The 23,599-nt window shown below is 51.8% G+C and overlaps 1 long non-coding RNA gene across 1 annotated transcript in view; it reads left to right on the forward strand.

The window, feature by feature from the left end:
- Positions 1 to 7,244: 7,244 nt before the first annotated feature.
- LOC308062770 overlaps positions 7,245 to 23,599 on the forward strand; it is a 220,930-nt gene continuing 204,575 nt past the window's right edge. The window contains exon 1 of the long non-coding RNA XR_013927674.1: positions 7,245 to 7,328. This is a non-coding gene — a long non-coding RNA (uncharacterized lncRNA). The remainder of the gene's footprint in view (positions 7,329 to 23,599) is intronic.

Genomic DNA, 23,599 nt, shown 5'->3' on the forward strand with positions numbered 1-23,599 from the left:
TGGGGTGTGTTTGGAACATTTTCTCACCAGCCGACTCCAAAAGTCAGCGATTGCCCATCTCAGCCCAGAAAGCAGGTAGAACAACTTTTGGGGTGTCTTTCATATGGCTACCCGGGCAGTGTAAGTACTACCAAGAGAACTCCTTTCTGGCACCTTCCCCATTGGAGTAGTGCATGGGGTGTGTCTGGAACATTTTGTCACCAGACGACTCCAGAAGTCAGCGGTTTCCCATCTCAGCCCAGAAAGCAGGTAGAACAACTTTTGTGGTGTCTTTCAGCTGCCTAGCGGAGCAAGGAAAAAACAACCAGAGAACTCCTTGCTAGCGCCTTCCCCGGTGGAGTTGTGCATGGGGTGTGGTTGGAACATTTTGTCACTACCCGACTCCAAAAGTCAGCGGTTCCCCATCTCAGCCCAGAAAGCAGGTAGAACAACTTTTGTGGTGTCTTTCAGCTGCCTAGCGGAGCAAGGTAAAAACGACCAGAGAACTCCTTGCTAGCGCCTTCCCCGGTGGAGTTGTACATGGGGTGTGGTTGGAACATTTTGTCACTACCCGACTCCAAAAGTCAGCGGTTCCCCATCTCAGCCCAGAAAGCAGGTAGAACAACTTTTGTGGTGTCTTTCAGCTGCCTACTGGAGCAATGTAAAAACTACCAGAGAACTCCTTGCTGGCACCTTCCCCGGTGCAGTTGTGCATGGGGTGTGTTTGGAACATTTTCTCACCGGCCGAGTCCAAAAGTCAGCGGTTCCCCATCTCAGCCCAGAAAGCAGGTAGAACAACTTTTGGGGTGTCTTTCAGCCGCCTAGCGCAGCAATGTAAAAACGACCAGAGAACTCCTTGCTGGCACCTTCCCCGGTGGAGTTGTGCATGGGCTGTGTGTTTCGAACGTTTTGTCACCGTCCGAGTCCAAAAGTCAGCGGTTCCCCATCTCAGCCCAGAAAGCTGGTAGAACAACTTTTGTGGTGCATTTCATCTGGCTACCGGGGCAGTGTAAGAACTATGAAGAGAACGTGTTTCTGTCACCTTTTCCATTGGAGTTGTGCATGGGGTGTGTTTGGAATATTTTCTCACCAGCCGACTCCAAAAGTCAGCGATTGCCCATCTCAGCCCAGAAAGCAGGTAGAACAACTTTTGGGGTGTCTTTCATATGGCTACCCGGGCAGTGTAAGTACTACCAAGAGAACTCCTTTCTGGCACCTTCCCCGGTGGAGTAGTGCATGGGGTGTGTCTGGAACATTTTGTCACCAGACGACTCCAGAAGTCAGCGGTTTCCCATCTCAGCCCAGAAAGCAGGTAGAACAACTTTTGTGGTGTCTTTCAGCTGCCTAGCAGAGCAAGGTAAAAACAACCAGAGAACTCCTTGCTAGCGCCTTCCCCGGTGGAGTTGTGCATGGGGTGTGGTTGGAACATTTTGTCACTACCCGACTCCAAAAGTCAGCGGTTCCCCATCTCAGCCCAGAAAGCAGGTAGAACAACTTTTGTGGTGTCTTTCAGCTGCCTAGCGGAGCAAGGTAAAAACGACCAGAGAACTCCTTGCTAGCGCCTTCCCCGGTGGAGTTGTACATGGGGTGTGGTTGGAACATTTTGTCACTACCCGACTCCAAAAGTCAGCGGTTCCCCATCTCAGCCCAGAAAGCAGGTAGAACAACTTTTGTGGTGTCTTTCAGCTGCCTACTGGAGCAATGTAAAAACGACCAGAGAACTCCTTGCTGGCACCTTCCCCGGTGGAGTTGTGCATGGGGTGTGGTTGGAACATTTTCTCACCGGCCGACTCCAAAAGTCAGCGGTTCCCCATCTCAGCCCAGAAAGCAGGTAGAACAACTTTTGGGGTGTCTTTCAGCCGCCTAGCGCAGCAATGTAAAAACTACCAAAGAACTCCTTGCTGGCACCTTCCCCGGTGGAGTTGTGCATGGGGTGTGTTTGGAACGTTTTGTCACCGTCCGAGTCCAAAAGTCAGCGATTGCCCATCTCAGCCCATAAAGCAGGTAGAACAACTTTTGTGGTGTCTTTCAGCTACCTAGCGGAGCAAGGTAAAAACGACCAGAGAACTCCTTGCTAGCGCCTTCCCTGGTGGAGTTGTGCATGGGGTGTGGTTGGAACATTTTGTCACTACCCGACTCCAAAAGTCAGCGGTTCCCCATCTCAGCCCAGAAAGCAGGTAGAACAACTTTTGGGGTGTCTTTCAGCTGCCTAGCGGAGCAATGTAAAAACGACCAGAGAACTCCTTGCTGGCACCTTCCCCGGTGGAGTTGTGCATGGAATGTGTTTGGAGCGTTTTGTCGCCGTCCGAGTCCAAAAGTCAGCGGTTCCCCATCTCAGCCCAGAAAGCCGGTAGAACAACTATTGGGGTGTCTTTCAGGTGCCTAGCGGAGCAATGTAAAAACGACCAGAGAACTCCTTGCTGGCACCTTCCCCGGTGGAGTTGTGCATGGGGTGTGTTTGGAACGTTTTGTCGCCGTCCGACTCCAGAAGTCAGCGGTTCCCCATCTCAGCCCAGAAAGCAGGTAGAACAACTTTTGGGGTGTCTTTCAGCTGCCTAGCGGAGCAATGTAAAAACGACCAGAGAACTCCTTGCTGGCACCTTCCCCGGTGGAGTTGTGCATGGGGTGTGTTTGGAACGTTTTGTCACCGTCCGAGTCCAAAAGTCAGCGGTTCCCCATCTCAGCCCAGAAAGCTGGTAGAACAACTTTTGTGGTGCATTTCATCTGGCTACCGGGGCAGTGTAAGAACTATCAAGAGAACGTGTTTCTGTAACCTTTTCCATTGGAGTTGTGCATGGGGTGTGTTTGGAACATTTTCTCACCAGCCGACTCCAAAAGTCAGCGATTGCCCATCTCAGCCCAGAAAGCAGGTAGAACAACTTTTGTGGTGTCTTTCAGCCGCCTAGCGGAGCAATGTAAAAACTACCAGAGAACTCCTTGCTGGCACCTTCCCCGGTGGAGTTGTGCATGGGCTGTGTGTTTCGAACGTTTTTTCACCGGCCGACTCCAAAAGTCAGCGGTTCCCCATTTCAGCCCAGAAAGCCGGTAGAACAACTTTTGTGGTGTCTTTCAGCTGCCTAGCAGAGCAAGGTAAAAACGACCAGAGAACTCCTTGCTAGCGCCTTCCCCGGTGGAGTTGTGTATGGGGTGTGGTTGGAACATTTTGTCACTACCCGACTCCAAAAGTCAGCGGTTCCCCATCTCAGCCCAGAAAGCAGGTAGAACAACTTTTGTGGTGTCTTTCAGCTGCCTAGCGGAGCAATGTAAAAACGACCAGAGAACTCCTTGCTGGCACCTTCCCCGGTGGAGTTGTGCATGGGGTGTGTTTGGAGCGTTTTGTCGCCGGCCGACTCCAGAAGTCAGCGGTTCCCCATCTCAACCCAGAAAGCTGGTAGAACAACTTTTGTGGTGTCTTTCAGGTGCCTAGCGGAGCAATGTAAAAACGACCAGAGAACTCCTTGCTGGCACCTTCCCCGGTGGAGTTGTGCATGGGGTGTGTTTGGAGCGTTTTGTCGCCGTCCGAGTCCAAAAGTCAGCGGTTCCCATCTCAGCCCAGAAAGCTGGTAGAACAACTTTTGTGGTGCATTTCATCTGGCTACCGGGGCAGTGTAAGAACTATGAAGAGAACGTGTTTCTGTCACCTTCCCCGGTGGAGTTGTGCATGGGGTGTGTTTGGAACGTTTTCTCACCAGCCGACTCCAAAAGTCAGCGATTGCCCATCTCAGCCCAGAAAGCAGGTAGAACAACTTTTGGGGTGTCTTTCATATGGCTACCCGGGCAGTGTAAGTACTACCAAGAGAATTCCTTTCTGGCACCTTCCCCATTGGAGTAGTGCATGGGGTGTGTCTGGAACATTTTGTCACCAGACGACTCCAGAAGTCAGCGGTTTCCCATCTCAGCCCAGAAAGCAGGTAGAACAACTTTTGTGGTGTCTTTCAGCTGCCTAGCGGAGCAAGGTAAAAACGATCAGAGAACTCCTTGCTAGCGCCTTCCCCGGTGGAGTTGTGCATGGGGTGTGGTTGGAACATTTTGTCACTACCCGACTCCAAAAGTCAGCGGTTTCCCATCTCAGCCCAGAAAGCAGGTAGAACAACTTTTGTGGTGTCTTTCAGCTGCCTAGCGGAGCAAGGTAAAAACGACCAGAGAACTCCTTGCTAGCGCCTTCCCCGGTGGAGTTGTGTATGGGGTGTGGTTGGAACATTTTGTCACTACCCGACTCCAAAAGTCAGCGGTTCCCCATCTCAGCCCAGAAAGCAGGTAGAACAACTTTTGTGGTGTCTTTCAGCTGCCTAGCGGAGCAATGTAAAATCTACCAGATAACTCCTTGCTGGCACCTTCCCCGGTGCAGTTGTGCATGGGGTGTGGTTGGAACATTTTGTCACTACCCGACTCCAAAAGTCAGCGGTTCCCCATCTCAGCCCAGAAAGCAGGTAGAACAACTTTTGTGGTGTCTTTCAGCCGCCTAGCGCAGCAATGTAAAAACTACCAAAGAACTCCTTGCTGGCGCCTTCCCCGGTGGAGTTGTGCATGGGGTGTGTTTGGAACGTTTTGTCACCGTCCGACTCCAAAAGTCAGCGATTGCCCATCTCAGCCCAGAAAGCAGGTAGAACAACTTTTGTGGTGTCTTTCAGCCGCCTAGCGGAGCAATGTAAAAACTACCAGAGAACTCCTTGCTGGCACCTTCCCCGGTGGAGTTGTGCATGGGCTGTGTGTTTCGAACGTTTTTTCACCGGCCGACTCCAAAAGTCAGCGGTTCCCCATTTCAGCCCAGAAAGCCGGTAGAACAACTTTTGTGGTGTCTTTCAGCTGCCTAGCAGAGCAAGGTAAAAACGACCAGAGAACTCCTTGCTAGCGCCTTCCCCGGTGGAGTTGTGTATGGGGTGTGGTTGGAACATTTTGTCACTACCCGACTCCAAAAGTCAGCGGTTCCCCATCTCAGCCCAGAAAGCAGGTAGAACAACTTTTGTGGTGTCTTTCAGCTGCCTAGCGGAGCAATGTAAAAACGACCAGAGAACTCCTTGCTGGCACCTTCCCCGGTGGAGTTGTGCATGGGGTGTGTTTGGAGCGTTTTGTCGCCGGCCGACTCCAGAAGTCAGCGGTTCCCCATCTCAACCCAGAAAGCTGGTAGAACAACTTTTGTGGTGTCTTTCAGGTGCCTAGCGGAGCAATGTAAAAACGACCAGAGAACTCCTTGCTGGCACCTTCCCCGGTGGAGTTGTGCATGGGGTGTGTTTGGAGCGTTTTGTCGCCGTCCGAGTCCAAAAGTCAGCGGTTCCCATCTCAGCCCAGAAAGCTGGTAGAACAACTTTTGTGGTGCATTTCATCTGGCTACCGGGGCAGTGTAAGAACTATGAAGAGAACGTGTTTCTGTCACCTTCCCCGGTGGAGTTGTGCATGGGGTGTGTTTGGAACGTTTTCTCACCAGCCGACTCCAAAAGTCAGCGATTGCCCATCTCAGCCCAGAAAGCAGGTAGAACAACTTTTGGGGTGTCTTTCATATGGCTACCCGGGCAGTGTAAGTACTACCAAGAGAATTCCTTTCTGGCACCTTCCCCATTGGAGTAGTGCATGGGGTGTGTCTGGAACATTTTGTCACCAGACGACTCCAGAAGTCAGCGGTTTCCCATCTCAGCCCAGAAAGCAGGTAGAACAACTTTTGTGGTGTCTTTCAGCTGCCTAGCGGAGCAAGGTAAAAACGACCAGAGAACTCCTTGCTAGCGCCTTCCCCGGTGGAGTTGTGCATGGGGTGTGGTTGGAACATTTTGTCACTACTCGACTCCAAAAGTCAGCGGTTTCCCATCTCAGCCCAGAAAGCAGGTAGAACAACTTTTGTGGTGTCTTTCAGCTGCCTAGCGGAGCAAGGTAAAAACGACCAGAGAACTCCTTGCTAGCGCCTTCCCCGGTGGAGTTGTGTATGGGGTGTGGTTGGAACATTTTGTCACTACCCGACTCCAAAAGTCAGCGATTCCCCATCTCAGCCCAGAAAGCCGGTAGAACACCTTTTGTGGTGTCTTTCAGCTACCTAGCGGAGCAATGTAAAAACTACCAGAGAACTCCTTGCTGGTACCTTCCCCGGTGGAGTTGTGCATGGGGTGTGTTTGGATCATTTTGTCGCCGTCCGACTCCAGAAGTCAGCGGTTCCCCATTCCAGCCCATAAAGCAGTTAGAACAACTTTTAGGGTGTCTTTCAGCTGCCTAGCGGAGCAATGTAAAAACGACCAGAGAACTCCTTGCTGGCACCTTCCCCGGTGGAGTTGTGCATGGGGTGTGTTTGGAACGTTTTGTCGCCGTCCGAGTCCAAAAGTCAGCGGTTTCCCATCTCAGCCCAGAAAGCAGGTAGAACAACTTTTGGGGTGTCTTTCAGCTGCCTAGCGGAGCAATGTAAAAACGACCAGAGAACTCCTTGCTGGCACCTTCCCCGGTGGAGTTGTGCATGGGGTGTGTTTGGAGCGTGTTGTCGCCGTCCGAGTCCAAAAGTCAGCGGTTCCCCATCTCAGCCCAGAAAGCTGGTAGAACAACTTTTGTGGTGTCTTTCAGCTGCCTAATGGAGCAATGTAAAAACGACCAGAGAACTCCTTGCTCGTACCTTCCCCGGTGGAGTTGTGCATGGGGTGTGTTTGGAGCTTTTTGTCACCGTCCGAGTCCAAAAGTCAGCGGTTCCCCATCTCAGCCCAGAAACCAGGTAGAACAACTTTTGGGGTGTCTTTCAGCTGCCTACTGGAGCAATGTAAAAACGACCAGAGAACTCCTTGCTGGCACCTTCCCCGGTGGAGTTGTGCATGGGGTGTGTTTGGAGCGTTTTGTCGCCGGCCGACTCCAGAAGTCAGCGGTTCCCCATTCCAGCCCAGAAAGCAGGTAGAACAACTTTTGAGGTGTCTTTCAGCTGCCTAGCGGAGCAATGTAAAAACGACCAGAGAACTCCTTTCTGGCACCTTCCCCGGTGGAGTTGTGCATGTTGTGTGTTTGGAACGTTTTGTCACCGTCCGAGTCCAAAAGTCAGGTGTTCCCCATCTCAGCCCAGAAAGCAGGTAGAACAACTTTTGTGGTGCATTTCATCTGGCTACCGGGCCAGTGTAAGAGCTATCAAGAGAACGTGTTTCTGTAACCTTTTCCATTGGAGTTGTGCATGGGGTGTGTTTGGAACATTTTCTCACCAGCCGACTCCAAAAGTGAGCGATTGCCCATCTCAGCCCAGAAAGCAGGTAGAACAACTTTTGTGGTGTCTTTCAGCTGCCTAGCAGAGCAAGGTAAAAACGACCAGAGAACTCCTTGCTAGCGCCTTCCCCGGTGGAGTTGTGCATGGGGTGTGTTTGGAACATTTTGTCACTACCCGACTCCAAAAGTCAGCGGTTCCCCATCTCAGCCCAGAAAGCCGGTAGAACAACTTTTGTGGTGTCTTTCAGCTGCCTAGCGGAGCAATGTAAAAACTACCAGAGAACTCCTTGCTGGCACCTTCCCCGGTGGAGTTGTGCATGGGGTGTGTTTGGAGCGTTTTGTCGCCGTCCGAGTCCAAAAGTCAGCGGTTCCCCATCTCAGCCCAGAAAGCAGGTAGAACAACTTTTGCGGTGTCTTTCAGCTGCCTAGCGGAGCAATGTAAAAACTACCAAAGAACCCCTTTCTGGCACCTTCCCCGGTGGAGTTGTGCATGGGGTGTGTTTGCAACATTTGTCATCAGCCAACTCCATAAGTCAGCGATTCCCCATCTCAGCCCAGAAAGCAGGTAGAACCACCTTTGTGGTGTCTTTCATCTGGCTACCGGGGCAGTGTCAGAACTACCAAAAGAACTCCTTGCTGGCACCTTCCCCAGTGGAGTTGTGCATGGGGTGTCTTTGGAACATTTTGTCTCCAGCCGACTCCAAAAGTCAACGATTGCCCATCTCAGCCCAGAAAGCAGGTAGAACTACTTTTGTGGTGTCTTCCATCTGGCTACCGGGGCAGTGTCAGAACTACCAACAGAACTTTCACCTTCACACTCACACTTATCCTCACACTCACCCTCACACTCACACTCACACTCATCCTCACACTCACACTCACACTCATACTCACACTCACCCTCACACTCACGCTAACCCTAAACATAACCCTCACACTCAAACTCACACTCACACTTACACTCACACTCACACTCACCCTAACCCTCACACTCACCCTAACCCTAACCCTCACACTCACCCTAACCCTAACCCTCACCCTCACCCTCACACTCACACACACACTCACACTCACCCTCACACTCACCCTCACCCTAACCCTCACACTCACACTCACAATCACACTCACCCTCACCCTAACCCTAACCCTAACCCTCACACTCACACTTACCGTCACCCTCACACTCACCCTCACACTCACAATCACCCTCACACTCACCCTCCGCCTCACACTCACACTCACACTCACCCTCACCCTCTCCCTCACACTCACCCTCACACTCACCCTCACCCTCACACTCACCCTAACCCTAACCCTAACCCTCAAACTCACCCTCGCACTCACACTCACCATCACACTCACACTCACACTCACCCTCACACTCAAACTAATCTTAACCCTAACCCTCACACTCACCCTCACACTCATCTCACACTCACCCTTACACTCAAACTCACACTCACCCTCACATTCACCCTAACCTTAACCCTAACCCTCACCCTCACCCTCTCCCTCACACTCACACTCACCCTCACACTCACACTCACCCTAACCCTAATCCTAACCCTCACCCTCACACTCACCCTCACACTCACACTAACACTCACACTCGTGGTGTCTTTCAGCTGCCTAGCGGAGCAATGTAAAAACTACCAGAGAACTCCTTGCTGGCACCTTCCCCGGTGGAGATGTGCATGGGGGGTGTTTGCAACATTTTGTCACCAGCCGACTGCAAAAGTCAGCGATTCCCCATCTCAGCCCAGAAAGCAGGTAGAACCACTTTTGTGGTGTCTTTCATCTGGCTACCCGGGCAGTGTCAGAACTGCCAAAAGAACTCCTTGCTGGCACCTTCCCCGGTGGAGTTGTGCATGGGGTGTGTTTGCAACATTTTGTCACCAGCCGACTGCAAAAGTCAGCGATTCCCCATCTCAGCCCAGAAAGCAGGTAGAACCACTTTTGTGGTGTCTTTCATCTGGCTACCGGGGCAGTGGAAGAACTACCAAGAGAACTCCTTTCTGGCACCTTCCCCGGGGAGTTGTGCATGGGGTGTGTTTGGAACGTTTTGTCACCAGCCGACTCCAAAAGTCAGCGATTCCCCATCTCAGCCCAGAAAGCAGGTAGAACCACTTTTGTGGTGTCTTTCATCTGGCTACCGGGGCAGTGTCAGAACTGCCAAAAGAACTCCTTTCTGGCTCCTTCCCCGGTGGAGTTGTGCATGGGGTGTGTTTGGAACGTTTTGTCACCAGCCGACTCCAAAAGTCAGCGATTCCCCATCTCAGCCCAGAAAGCAGGTAGAACCACTTTTGTGGTGTCTTTCATCTGGCTACCGGGGCAGTGTCAGAACTGCCAAAAGAACTCCTTTCTGGCTCCTTCCCCGGTGGAGATGTGCATGGGGTGTGTTTGCAACATTTGTCATCAGCCAACTCCAAAAGTCAGCGATTCTTCATCTCAGCCCAGAAAGCAGGTAGAACCACTTTTGTGGTGTCTTCCATCTGGCTACCGGGGCAGTGTAAGAACTATCAACAGAACTCCTTTCTTGCACCTTCCCCGATGGAGTTGTGCATGGGGTGTGTTTGGAACGTTTTGTCACAGGCCGACTCCAAAAGACAGCATTTCCCCATCTCAGCCCAGAAAGCAGGTAGAACCACTTTTGTGGTGTCTTTCATCTGGCTACCGGGGCAGTGTCAGAACTACCAACGGAACTCCTTTCTGGCACCTTCCCCAGTGGAGATGTGCATGGGGTGTGTTTGGAACGTTTTGTCTCCGGCCGACTCCAAAAGTCAGCGGTTCCCCATCTCAGCCCAGAAAGCGGGTAGAACAACTTTTGTAGTGTCTTTCAGCTGCCTAGCGGAGCAATGTAAAATTACCAGAGAACTCCTTGCTGGCACCTTCCCCGGTGGAGATGTGCATGGGGGGTGTTTGGAACGTTTTGTCACCGGCCGACTCCAAAAGTCAGCGGTTCCCCATCTCAGCCCAGAAAGCAGGTAGAACAACTTTCGGGGTGTCTTTCAGCTGCCTAGCGGAGCAATGTAAAAACGACCAGAGAACTCCTTGCTGGCACCTTCCAGGGTGGAGTTGTGCATGGGGTGTGTTTGGAACATTTTTTCACCGGCTTAGTCGAAAAGTCAACGGTTCCCCATCTCAGCCCAGAAAGCAGGTAGAACAACTTTTGTGGTGTCTTTCAGCTGCCTAGCGGAGCAATGTAAAAACTACCAGAGAACTCCTTGCTGGCACCTTCCCCGGTGGAGTTGTGCATGGGGTGTGTTTGGAACGTTTTTTCACCGGCTTAGTCAAAAAGTCAGCGGTTCCCCATCTCAGCCCAGAAAGCAGGTAGAACAACTTTTGTGGTGTCTTTCAGCTGCCTAGTGGAGCAATGTAAAAACGACCAGAGAACTCCTTGCTGGCACCTTCCCCGGTGGAGTTGTGCATGGGGTGTGTTTGGAACGTTTTTTCACCGGCTTAGTCAAAAAGTCAGCGGTTCCCCATCTCAGCCCAGAAAGCAGGTAGAACCACTTTTGTGGTGTCTTTCAGCTGCCTAGCGGAGCAATGTAAAATTACCAGAGAACTCCTTGCTGGCACCTTCCCCGGTGGAGATGTGCATGGGGGGTGTTTGGAACGTTTTGTCACCGGCCGACTCCAAAAGTCAGCGGTTCCCCATCTCAGCCCAGAAAGCAGGTAGAACAACTTTTGGGGTGTCTTTCAGCTGCCTAGCAGAGCAATGTCAAAACTACCAGAGAACTCCTTGCTGGCACCTTCCCCGGTGGAGTTGTGCATGGGGTGTGTTTGGAACGTTTTGTCACCAGCCGACTCCAAAAGTCAGCGATTCCCCATCTCAGCCCAGAAAGCAGGTAGAACCACTTTTGTGGTGTCTTTCATCTGGCTACCGGGGCAGTGTCAGAACTGCCAAAAGAACTCCTTTCTGGCACCTTCCCCGGGGGAGATGTGCATGGGGTGTGTTTGCAACATTTGTCATCAGCCAACTCCATAAGTCAGCGATTCTTCATCTCAGCCCAGAAAGCAGGTAGAACCACTTTTGTGGTGTCTTCCATCTGGCTACCGGGGCAGTGTAAGAACTATCAACAGAACTCCTTTCTTGCACCTTCCCCGATGGAGTTTTGCATGGGGTGTGTTTGGAACGTTTTGTCACCAGCCGACTCCAAAAGACAGCGATTCCCCATCTCAGCCCAGAAAGCAGGTAGAACCACTTTTGGGGTGTCTTTCATCTGGCTACCGGGGCAGTGTCAGAACTACCAACGGAACTCCTTTCTGGCACCTTCCCCGGTGGAGATGTGCATGGGGTGTGTTTGGAACGTTTTGTCTCCGGCCGACTCCAAAAGTCAGCGATTCCCGATCTCAGCCCAGAAAGCGGGTAGAACAACTTTTGGGGTGTCTTTCAGCTGCCTAGCGGAGCAATGTAAAATTACCAGAGAACTCCTTGCTGGCACCTTCCCCGGTGGAGATGTGCATGGGGGGTGTTTGGAACGTTTTGTCACCGGCCGACTCCAAAAGTCAGCGGTTCCCCATCTCAGACCAGAAAGCAGGTAGAACAACTTTTGGGGTGTCTTTCAGCTGCCTAGCGGAGCAATGTAAAAACGACCAGAAAACTCCTTGCTGGCACCTTCCCCGGTGGAGTTGTGCATGGGGTGTGTTTGGAACGTTTTTTCACCGGCTTAGTCGAAAAGTCAGCGGTTCCCCATCTCATCCCAGAAAGCGGGTAGAACAACTTTTGTGGTGTCTCTCAGCTGCCTAGCGGAGCAATGTAAAAACTACCAGAGAACTCCTTTCTGGCACCTTCCCCGGTGGTGTTGTGCATGGGGTGTGTTTGGAACATTTTGTCACCAGCCGACTCCAAAAGTCAGCGATTCCCCATCTCAGCCCAGAAAGCAGGTAGAACAACTTTTGGGGTGTCTTTAGGCTGCCTAGCGGAGCAATGTAAAAACTACCAGAGAACTCCTTGCTGGCACCTTCCCCAGTGGAGTTGTGCATGGGGTGTGTTTGGATCGTTTTGTCTCCGGCCGACTCCAAAAGTCAGCGGTTCCCCATCTCAGCCCAGAAAGCTGGTAGAACAACTTTTGGGGTGTCTTTCAGCTGCCTAGCGGAGCAATGCAAAAACTACCAGAGAACTCCTTGCTGGCACCTTCCCCGGTGGAGTTGTGCATGGGGTGTGTTTGGAACGTTTTTTCACCGGCTTAGTCAAAAAGTCAGCGGTTCCCCATCTCATCCCAGAAAGCGGGTAGAACAACTTTTGTGGTGTCTCTCAGCTGCCTAGCGGAGCAATGTAAAAACTACCAGAGAACTCCTTTCTGGCACCTTCCCCGGTGGAGTTGTGCATGGGGTGTGTTTGGAACATTTTGTCACCAGCCGACTGCAAAAGTCAGCGATTCCCCATCTCAGCCCAGAAAGCAGGTAGAACCACTTCTGTGGTGTCTTTCATCTGGCTACCGGGGCAGTGTAAGAACTACCAAGAGAACTCCTTTCTAGCACCTTCCCCGGTGGAGTTGTGCATGGGGTGTGTTTGCAACATTTTGTCACCAGCCGACTCCAAAAGTCAGCGATTGCCCATCTCAGCCCAGAAAGCAGGTAGAACCACTTTTGTGGTGTCTTTCATCTGGCTACCCGGGCAGTGTCAGAACTGCCAAAAGAACTCCTTGCTGGCACCTTCCCCGGTGGAGTTGTGCATGGGGTGTGTTTGCAACATTTTGTCACCAGCCGACTGCAAAAGTCAGCGATTCCCCATCTCAGCCCAGAAAGCAGGTAGAACCACTTTTGTGGTGTCTTTCATCTGGCTACCGGGGCAGTGTCAGAACTGCCAAAAGAACTCCTTTCTGGCTCCTTCCCCGGTGGAGATGTGCATGGGGTGTGTTTGCAACATTTGTCATCAGCCAACTCCAAAAGTCAGCGATTCTTCATCTCAGCCCAGAAAGCAGGTAGAACCACTTTTGTGGTGTCTTCCATCTGGCTACCGGGGCAGTGTAAGAACTATCAACAGAACTCCTTTCTTGCACCTTCCCCGATGGAGTTGTGCATGGGGTGTGTTTGGAACGTTTTGTCACAGGCCGACTCCAAAAGACAGCATTTCCCCATCTCAGCCCAGAAAGCAGGTAGAACCACTTTTGGGGTGTCTTTCATCTGGCTACCGGGGCAGTGTCAGAACTACCAACGGAACTCCTTTCTGGCACCTTCCCCGGTGGAGATGTGCATGGGGTGTGTTTGGAACGTTTTGTCTCCGGCCGACTCCAAAAGTCAGCGATTCCCCATCTCAGCCCAGAAAGCGGGTAGAACAACTTTTGGGGTGTCTTTCAGCTGCCTAGCGGAGCAATGTAAAATTACCAGAAAACTCCTTGCTGGCACCTTCCCCGGTGGAGATGTGCATGGGGGGTGTTTGGAACGTTTTGTCACCGGCCGACTCCAAAAGTCAGCGGTTCCCCATCTCAGACCAGAAAGCAGGTAGAACAACTTTTGGGGTGTCTTTCAGCTGCCTAGCGGAGCAATGTAAAAACGACCAGAAAACTCCTTGCTGGCACCTTCCCCGGTGGAGTTGTGCATGGGGTGTGTTTGGAACGTTTTTTCACCGGCTTAGTCAAAAAGTCAGCGGTTCCCCATCTCAGCCCAGAAAGCGGGTAGAACAACTTTTGGGGTGTCTTTCAGCTGCCTAGCGGAGCAATGTAAAAACGACCAGAAAACTCCTTGCTGGCACCTTCCCCGGTGGAGTTGTGCATGGGGTGTGTTTGGAACGTTTTTTCACCGGCTTAGTCGAAAAGTCAGCGGTTCCCCATCTCATCCCAGAAAGCGGGTAGAACAACTTTTGTGGTGTCTCTCAGCTGCCTAGCGGAGCAATGTAAAAACTACCAGAGAACTCCTTTCTGGCACCTTCCCCGGTGGTGTTGTGCATGGGGTGTGTTTGGAACATTTTGTCACCAGCCGACTGCAAAAGTCAGCGATTCCCCATCTCAGCCCAGAAAGCAGGTAGAACCACTTTTGTGGTGTCTTTCATCTGGCTACCGGGGCAGTGTAAGAACTACCAAGAGAACTCCTTTCTAGCACCTTCCCCGGTGGAGTTGTGCATGGGGTGTGTTTGCAACATTTTGTCACCAGCCGACTCCAAAAGTCAGCGATTCCCCATCTCAGCCCAGAAAGCAGGTAGAACAACTTTTGGGGTGTCTTTAGGCTGCCTAGCGGAGCAATGTAAAAACTACCAGAGAACTCCTTGCTGGCACCTTCCCCAGTGGAGTTGTGCATGGGGTGTGTTTGGATCGTTTTGTCTCCGGCCGACTCCAAAAGTCAGCGGTTCCCCATCTCAGCCCAGAAAGCTGGTAGAACAACTTTTGGGGTGTCTTTCAGCTGCCTAGCGGAGCAATGCAAAAACTACCAGAGAACTCCTTGCTGGCACCTTCCCCGGTGGAGTTGTGCATGGGGTGTGTTTGGAACGTTTTTTCACCGGCTTAGTCAAAAAGTCAGCGGTTCCCCATCTCATCCCAGAAAGCGGGTAGAACAACTTTTGTGGTGTCTCTCAGCTGCCTAGCGGAGCAATGTAAAAACTACCAGAGAACTCCTTTCTGGCACCTTCCCCGGTGGAGTTGTGCATGGGGTGTGTTTGGAACATTTTGTCACCAGCCGACTGCAAAAGTCAGCGATTCCCCATCTCAGCCCAGAAAGCAGGTAGAACCACTTCTGTGGTGTCTTTCATCTGGCTACCGGGGCAGTGTAAGAACTACCAAGAGAACTCCTTTCTAGCACCTTCCCCGGTGGAGTTGTGCATGGGGTGTGTTTGCAACATTTTGTCACCAGCCGACTGCAAAAGTCAGCGATTCCCCATCTCAGCCCAGAAAGCAGGTAGAACCACTTTTGTGGTGTCTTTCATCTGGCTACCGGGGCAGTGTCAGAACTGCCAAAAGAACTCCTTTCTGGCTCCTTCCCCGGTGGAGATGTGCATGGGGTGTGTTTGCAACATTTGTCATCAGCCAACTCCAAAAGTCAGCGATTCTTCATCTCAGCCCAGAAAGCAGGTAGAACCACTTTTGTGGTGTCTTCCATCTGGCTACCGGGGCAGTGTAAGAACTATCAACAGAACTCCTTTCTTGCACCTTCCCCGATGGAGTTGTGCATGGGGTGTGTTTGGAACGTTTTGTCACAGGCCGACTCCAAAAGACAGCATTTCCCCATCTCAGCCCAGAAAGCAGGTAGAACCACTTTTGGGGTGTCTTTCATCTGGCTACCGGGGCAGTGTCAGAACTACCAACGGAACTCCTTTCTGGCACCTTCCCCAGTGGAGATGTGCATGGGGTGTGTTTGGAACGTTTTGTCTCCGGCCGACTCCAAAAGTCAGCGGTTCCCCATCTCAGACCAGAAAGCGGGTAGAACAACTTTTGTAGTGTCTTTCAGCTGCCTAGCGGAGCAATGTAAAATTACCAGAGAACTCCTTGCTGGCACCTTCCCCGGTGGAGATGTGCATGGGGGGTGTTTGGAACGTTTTGTCACCGGCCGACTCCAAAAGTCAGCGGTTCCCCATCTCAGCCCAGAAAGCAGGTAGAACAACTTTCGGGGTGTCTTTCAGCTGCCTAGCGGAGCAATGTAAAAACGACCAGAGAACTCCTTGCTGGCACCTTCCCCGGTGGAGTTGTGCATGGGGTGTGTTTGGAACATTTTTTCACCGGCTTAGTCGAAAAGTCAGCGGTTCCCCATCTCAGCCCAGAAAGCAGGTAGAACAACTTTTGTGGTGTCTTTCAGCTGCCTAGCGGAGCAATGTAAAAACTACCAGAGAACTCCTTGCTGGCACCTTCCCCGGTGGAGTTGTTCATGGGGTGTGTTTGGAACGTTTTTTCACCGGCTTAGTCAAAAAGTCAGCGGTTCCCCATCTCAGCCCAGAAAGCAGGTAGAACAACTTTTGTGGTGTCTTTCAGCTGCCTAGCGGAGCAATGTAAAAACTACCAGAGAACTCCTTGCTGGCACCTTCCCCGGTGGAGCTGTGCATGGGGTGTGTTTGGAACGTTTTTTCACCGGCTTAGTCAAAAAGTCAGCGGTTCCCCATCTCAGCCCAGAAAGCAGGTAGAACCACTTTTGTGGTGTCTTTCAGCTGCCTAGCGGAGCAATGTAAAATTACCAGAGAACTCCTTGCTGGCACCTTCCCCGGTGGAGATGTGCATGGGGGGTGTTTGGAACGTTTTGTCACCGGCCGACTCCAAAAGTCAGCGGTTCCCCATCTCAGCCCAGAAAGCAGGTAGAACAACTTTTGGGGTGTCTTTCAGCTGCCTAGCAGAGCAATGTCAAAACTACCAGAGAAATCCTTGCTGGCACCTTCCCCGGTGGAGTTGTGCATGGGGTGTGTTTGGAACGTTTTGTCACCAGCCGACTCCAAAAGTCAGCGATTCCCCATCTCAGCCCAGAAAGCAGGTAGAACCACTTTTGTGGTGTCTTTCATCTGGCTACCGGGGCAGTGTCAGAACTGCCAAAAGAACTCCTTTCTGGCACCTTCCCCGGGGGAGATGTGCATGGGGTGTGTTTGCAACATTTGTCATCAGCCAACTCCATAAGTCAGCGATTCTTCATCTCAGCCCAGAAAGCAGGTAGAACCACTTTTGTGGTGTCTTCCATCTGGCTACCGGGGCAGTGTAAGAACTATCAACAGAACTCCTTTCTTGCACCTTCCCCGATGGAGTTTTGCATGGGGTGTGTTTGGAACGTTTTGTCACCAGCCGACTCCAAAAGACAGCGATTCCCCATCTCAGCCCAGAAAGCAGGTAGAACCACTTTTGGGGTGTCTTTCATCTGGCTACCGGGGCAGTGTCAGAACTACCAACGGAACTCCTTTCTGGCACCTTCCCCGGTGGAGATGTGCATGGGGTGTGTTTGGAACGTTTTGTCTCCGGCCGACTCCAAAAGTCAGCGATTCCCCATCTCAGCCCAGAAAGCGGGTAGAACAACTTTTGGGGTGTCTTTCAGCTGCCTAGCGGAGCAATGTAAAATTACCAGAGAACTCCTTGCTGGCACCTTCCCCGGTGGAGATGTGCATGGGGGGTGTTTGGAACGTTTTGTCACCGGCCGACTCCAAAAGTCAGCGGTTCCCCATCTCAGACCAGAAAGCAGGTAGAACAACTTTTGGGGTGTCTTTCAGCTGCCTAGCGGAGCAATGTAAAAACGACCAGAAAACTCCTTGCTGGCACCTTCCCCGGTGGAGTTGTGCATGGGGTGTGTTTGGAACGTTTTTTCACCGGCTTAGTCGAAAAGTCAGCGGTTCCCCATCTCAGCCCAGAAAGCAGGTAGAACAACTTTTGTGGTGTCTTTCAGCTGCCTAGCGGAGCAATGTAAAAACGACCAGAGAACTCCTTGCTGGCACCTTCCCCGGTGGAGTTGTGCATGGGGGGTGTTTCGAACGTTTTTTCACCGGCTTAGTCAAAAAGTCAGCGGTTCCCCATCTCAGCCCAGAAAGCAGGTAGAACAACTTTTGTGGTGTCTTTCAGCTGCCTAGCGGAGCAATGTAAAAACTACCAGAGAACTCCTTGCTGGCACCTTCCCCGGTGGAGTTGTGCATGGGGTGTGTTTCGAACGTTTTTTCACCGGCTTAGTCAAAAAGTCAGCGGTTCCCCATCTCAGCCCAGAAAGCAGGTAGAACAACTTTTGTGGTGTCTTTCAGCTGCCTAGCGGAGCAATGTAAAAACGACCAGAGAACTCCTTGCTGGCACCTTCCCCGGTGGAGTTGTGCATGGGGTGTGTTTCGAACGCTTTTTCACCGGCTTAGTCAAAAAGTCAGCGGTTCCCCATCTCAGCCCAGAAAGCAGGTAGAACAACTTTTGTGGTGTCTTTCAGCTGCCTAGAGGAGCAATGTAAAAACTACCAGAGAACTCCTTGCTGGCACCTTCCCCGGTGCAGTTGTGCATGGGGTGTGTTTGGAACGTTTTTTCACCGGCTTAGTCAAAAAGTCAGCGGTTCCCCATCTCAGCCCAGAAAGCAAGTAGAACAACTTTTGGAGTGTCTTTCAGCTGCCTAGCGGAGCAATGTAAAAACTACCAGAGAACTCCTTGCTGGCACCTTCCCCGGTGGAGTTGTGCATGGGGTGTGTTTGGAACGTTTTTTCACCGGCTTAGTCAAAAAGTCAGCGGTTCCCCATTTCAGCCCAGAATAGCGGGTAGAACAACTTTTGTGGTGTCTTTCAGCTGCCTAGCAGAGCAATGTAAAAACTACCAGAGAACTCCTTTCTGGCACCTTCCCCGGTGGAGATGTGCATGGGGTGTGTTTGCAACATTTTGTCACCAGCCGACTCCAAAAGTCAGCGATTGCCCATCTCAGCCCAGAAAGCAGGTAGAACCACTTTTGTGGTGTCTTTCATCTGGCTACCGGGGCAGTGTAAGAACTACCAACAGAACTCCTTTCTGGCACCTTCCCCAGTGGAGTTGTGCATGGGGTGTGTTTGCAACATTTTGTCACCAGCCGACTGCAAAAGTCAGCGATTCCCCATCTCAGCCCAGAAAGCAGGTAGAACCACTTTTGTGGTGTCTTTCATCTGGCTACCGGGGCAGTGTCAGAACTACCAACAGAACTCCTTTCTGGCACCTTCCCCAGTGGAGTTGTGCATGGGGTGTCTTTGGAACATTTTGTCACCAGCCGACTCCAAAAGTCAACGATTCCCCATCTCAGCCCAGAAAGCAGGCAGAACTACTTTTGTGGTGTCTACCATCTGGCTACCGGGGCAGTGTAAGAACTATCAACAGAACTCCTTTCTGGCAGCTTCCCCGGTGGAGTTGTGCATGGGGTGTGTTTGCAACATTTTGTCACCAGCCGACTCCAAAAGTCAGCGATTGCCCATCTCAGCCCAGCAAGCAGGTAGAACAACTTTTGTGGTGTCTTTCATCTGGCTACCGGGGCAGTGTCAGAACTACCAACAGAACTTTCACCTTCACACTCACACTTATCCTCACACTCACCCTCACACTCATCCTCACACTCACACTCACACTCATACTCACACTCACCCTCACACTCACGCTAACCCTAAACATAACCCTCACACTCAAACTCACACTCACACTAACACTCACACTCACACTCACCCTAACCCTCACACTCACCCTAACCCTAACCCTCACCCTCACCCTCACACTCACACACACACTCACACTCACCCTCACACTCACCCTCACCCTAACCCTCACACTCACACTCACAATCACTCTCACCCTCACCCTAACCCTAACCCTAACCCTCACACTCACACTTACCGTCACCCTCACACTCACCCTCACACTCACACTCAAACTCACACTCACACTCACCCTCACACTCACCCTCCGCCTCACACTCACACTCACACTCACCCTCACCCTCTCCCTCACACTCACCCTCACACTCACCCTCACACTCACCCTAACCCTAACCCTAACCCTCAAACTCACCCTCGCACTCACACTCACCATCACACTCACACTCACCCTGACACTCAAACTAATCTTAACCCTAACCCCCACACTCACCCTCACACTCAAACTCACATTCACACTCACACTCACACTCACCCTTACACTCAAACTCACACTCACCCTCACATTCACCCTAACCTTAACCCTAACCCTCACCCTCACTCTCTCCCTCACACTCACACTCACCCTCACACTCACCCTCACACTGACACTCACACTCACACTCACCCTAACCCTAACCCTAACCCTAACCCTCACACTCACACTCACCCTCACACTCACACTCAGCCTCACACTCACCCCCACACTCACACTCACACTCATCTCACACTCACACTCACGCTCACACTCACCCTCACACTCACCCTCACCCTCACCCTCACACTCACCCTCACACTCACTCTCACCCTCACACTCACACTCACCCTAACCCTAATCCTAACCCTCACCCTCACCCTCACACTCACCCTCACACTCACACTAACACTCACACACGTGGTGTCTTTCAGCTGCCAGCGGAGCAATGTAAAAACTACCAGAGAAATCCTTGCTGGCACCTTCCCCGGTGGAGCTGTGCATGGGGTGTGTTTGGAACGTTTTGTCACAGGCCGACTCCAAAAGTCAGCTGTTCCCCATCTCAGCCCAGAAAGCAGGTAGAACCACTTTTGTGGTGTCTTTCATCTGGCTACCGGGGCAGTGTCAGAACTACCAACAGAACTCCTTTCTGGCACCTTCCCCAGTGGAGTTGTGCATGGGGTGTGTTTGCAACATTTTGTCACCAGCCGACTCCAAAAGTCAACGATTGCCCATCTCAGCCCAGAAAGCAGGTAGAACAACTTTTGGGGTGTCTTTCAGCTGCCTAGCGGAGCAATGCAAAAACTAGCAGAGAACTCCTTGCTGGCACCTTCCCCGGTGGAGTTGTGCATGGGGTGTGTTTGGAACGTTTTTTCACCGGCTTAGTCAAAAAGTCAGCGGTTCCCCATCTCAGCCCAGAAAGCTGGTAGAACAACTTTTGTGGTGTCTTTCAGCTGCCTAGCGGAGCAATGCAAAAACTACCAGAGAACTCCTTGCTGGCACCTTCCCCGGTGGAGTTGTGCATGGGGTGTGTTTGGAACGTTTTTTCACCGGCTTAGTCGAAAAGTCAGCGGTTCCCCATCTCAGCCCAGAAAGCTGGTAGAACAACTTTTGTGGTGTCTTTCATCTGCCTAGCGGAGCAATGTAAAAACTACCAGAGAACTCCTTGCTGGCACCTTCCCCGGTGGAGTTGTGCATGGGGTGTGTTTGGAACGTTTTTTCACCGGCTTAGTCGAAAAGTCAGCGGTTCCCCATCTCAGCCCAGAAAGCGGGTAGAACCACTTTTGTGGTGTCTTTCAGCTGCCTAGCGGAGCAATGTAAAAACGACCAGAGAACTCCTTGCTGGCACCTTCCCCGGTGGAGTTGTGCATGGGGTGTGTTTCGAACGTTTTTTCACCGGCTTAGTCAAAAAGTCAGCGGTTCCCCATCTCAGCCCAGAAAGCAGGTAGAACAACTTTTGTGGTGTCTTTCAGCTGCCTAGCGGAGCAATGTAAAAACTACCAGAGAACTCCTTGCTGGCACCTTCCCCGGTGGAGTTGTGCATGGGGTGTGTTTGGAGCGTTTTGTCGCCGTCCGAGTCCAAAAGTCAGCGGTTCCCCATCTCAGCCCAGAAAGCAGGTAGAACAACTTTTGCGGTGTCTTTCAGCTGCCTAGCGGAGCAATGTAAAAACTACCAAAGAACCCCTTTCTGGCACCTTCCCCGGTGGAGTTGTGCATGGGGTGTGTTTGCAACATTTGTCATCAGCCAACTCCATAAGTCAGCGATTCCCCATCTCAGCCCAGAAAGCAGGTAGAACCACCTTTGTGGTGTCTTTCATCTGGCTACCGGGGCAGTGTCAGAACTACCAAAAGAACTCCTTGCTGGCACCTTCCCCAGTGGAGTTGTGCATGGGGTGTCTTTGGAACATTTTGTCACCAGCCGACTCCAAAAGTCAACGATTGCCCATCTCAGCCCAGAAAGCAGGTAGAACTACTTTTGTGGTGTCTTCCATCTGGCTACCGGGGCAGTGTCAGAACTACCAACAGAACTTTCACCTTCACACTCACACTTATCCTCACACTCACCCTCACACTCACACTCACACTCATCCTCACACTCACACTCACACTCATACTCACACTCACCCTCACACTCACGCTAACCCTAAACATAACCCTCACACTCAAACTCACACTCACACTAACACTAACACTCACACTCACCCTAACCCTCACACTCACCCTAACCCTAACCCTCACCCTCACCCTCACACTCACACACACACTCACACTCACCCTCACACTCACCCTCACCCTAACCCTCACACTCACACTCACAATCACACTCACCCTCACCCTAACCCTAACCCTAACCCTCACACTCACACTTACCGTCACCCTCACACTCACCCTCACACTCACACTCACCCTCACACTCACCCTCCGCCTCACACTCACACTCACACTCACCCTCACCCTCTCCCTCACACTCACCCTCACACTCACCCTCACCCTCACACTCACCCTCACACTTACCCTAACCCTAACCCTCAAACTCACCCTCGCACTCACACTCACCATCACACTCACACTCACACTCACCCTCACACTCAAACTAATCTTAACCCTAACCCTCACACTCACCCTCACACTCATCTCACACTCACACTCACCCTCACACTCACCCTCACACTCACCCTCACACTCACCCTCACCCTCACCCTCACCCTCACACTCACCCTCACACTCACTCTCACCCTCACACTCACACTCACCCTAACCCTAATCCTAACCCTCACCCTCACACTCACCCTCACACTCACACTAACACTCACACTCGTGGTGTCTTTCAGCTGCCTAGCGGAGCAATGTAAAAACTACCAGAGAACTCCTTGCTGGCACCTTCCCCGGTGGAGCTGTGCATGGGGTGTGTTTGGAACGTTTTGTCACAGGCCGACTCCAAAAGTCAGCTGTTCCCCATCTCAGCCCAGAAAGCAGGTAGAACCACTTTTGTGGTGTCTTTCATCTGGCTACCGGGCCAGTGTAAAACTACTAACAGAGCTCCTTGCTGGCACCTTCCCCGGGGAGTTGTGCATGGGGTATCTTTGGAACATTTTGTCACCAGCCGACTCCAAAAGACAGCGATTCCCCATCTCAGCCCAGAAAGCAGGTAGAACCACTTTTGTGGTGTCTTTCATCTGGCTACCGGGGCAGTGTCAGAACTACCAACGGAACTCCTTTCTGGCACCTTCCCCAGTGGAGTTGTGCATGGGGTGTGTTTGGAACATTTTCTCACCAGCCGACTCCAAAAGTCAACGATTCCCCATCTCAGCCCAGAAAGCAGGTAGAACAACTTTTGGGGTGTCTTTAGGCTGCCTAGCGGAGCAATGTAAAAACTACCAGAGAACTCCTTGCTGGCACCTTCCCCAGTGGAGTTGTGCATGGGGTGTGTTTGGATCGTTTTGTCTCCGGCCGACTCCAAAAGTCAGCGGTTCCCCATTCCAGCCCAGAAAGCTGGTAGAACAACTTTTGTGGTGTCATTCAGCTACCTAACGGAGCAATGTAAAAACTACCAGAGAACTCCTTGCTGGCACCTTCCTCGGTGGAGTTGTGCATGGGGTGTGTTTGGAACGTTTTTTCACCGGCTTAGTCAAAAAGTCAGCGGTTCCCCATCTCATCCCAGAAAGCGGGTAGAACAACTTTTGTGGTGTCTCTCAGCTGCCTAGAGGAGCAATGTAAAAACTACCAGAGAACTCCTTTCTGGCACCTTCCCCGGTGGAGTTGTGCATGGGGTGTGTTTGGAACATTTTGTCACCAGCCGACTGCAAAAGTCAGCGATTCCCCATCTCAGCCCAGAAAGCAGGTAGAACCACTTTTGTGGTGTCTTTCATCTGGCTACCGGGGCAGTGTAAGAACTACCAAGAGAACTCCTTTCTAGCACCTTCCCCGGTGGAGTTGTGCATGGGGTGTGTTTGCAACATTTTGTCACCAGCCGACTCCAA

Source organism: Falco punctatus, assembly GCF_963210335.1.
Source record: "Falco punctatus genome assembly, chromosome: 4".
Taxonomy (NCBI): Eukaryota; Metazoa; Chordata; class Aves; order Falconiformes; family Falconidae; genus Falco; species Falco punctatus.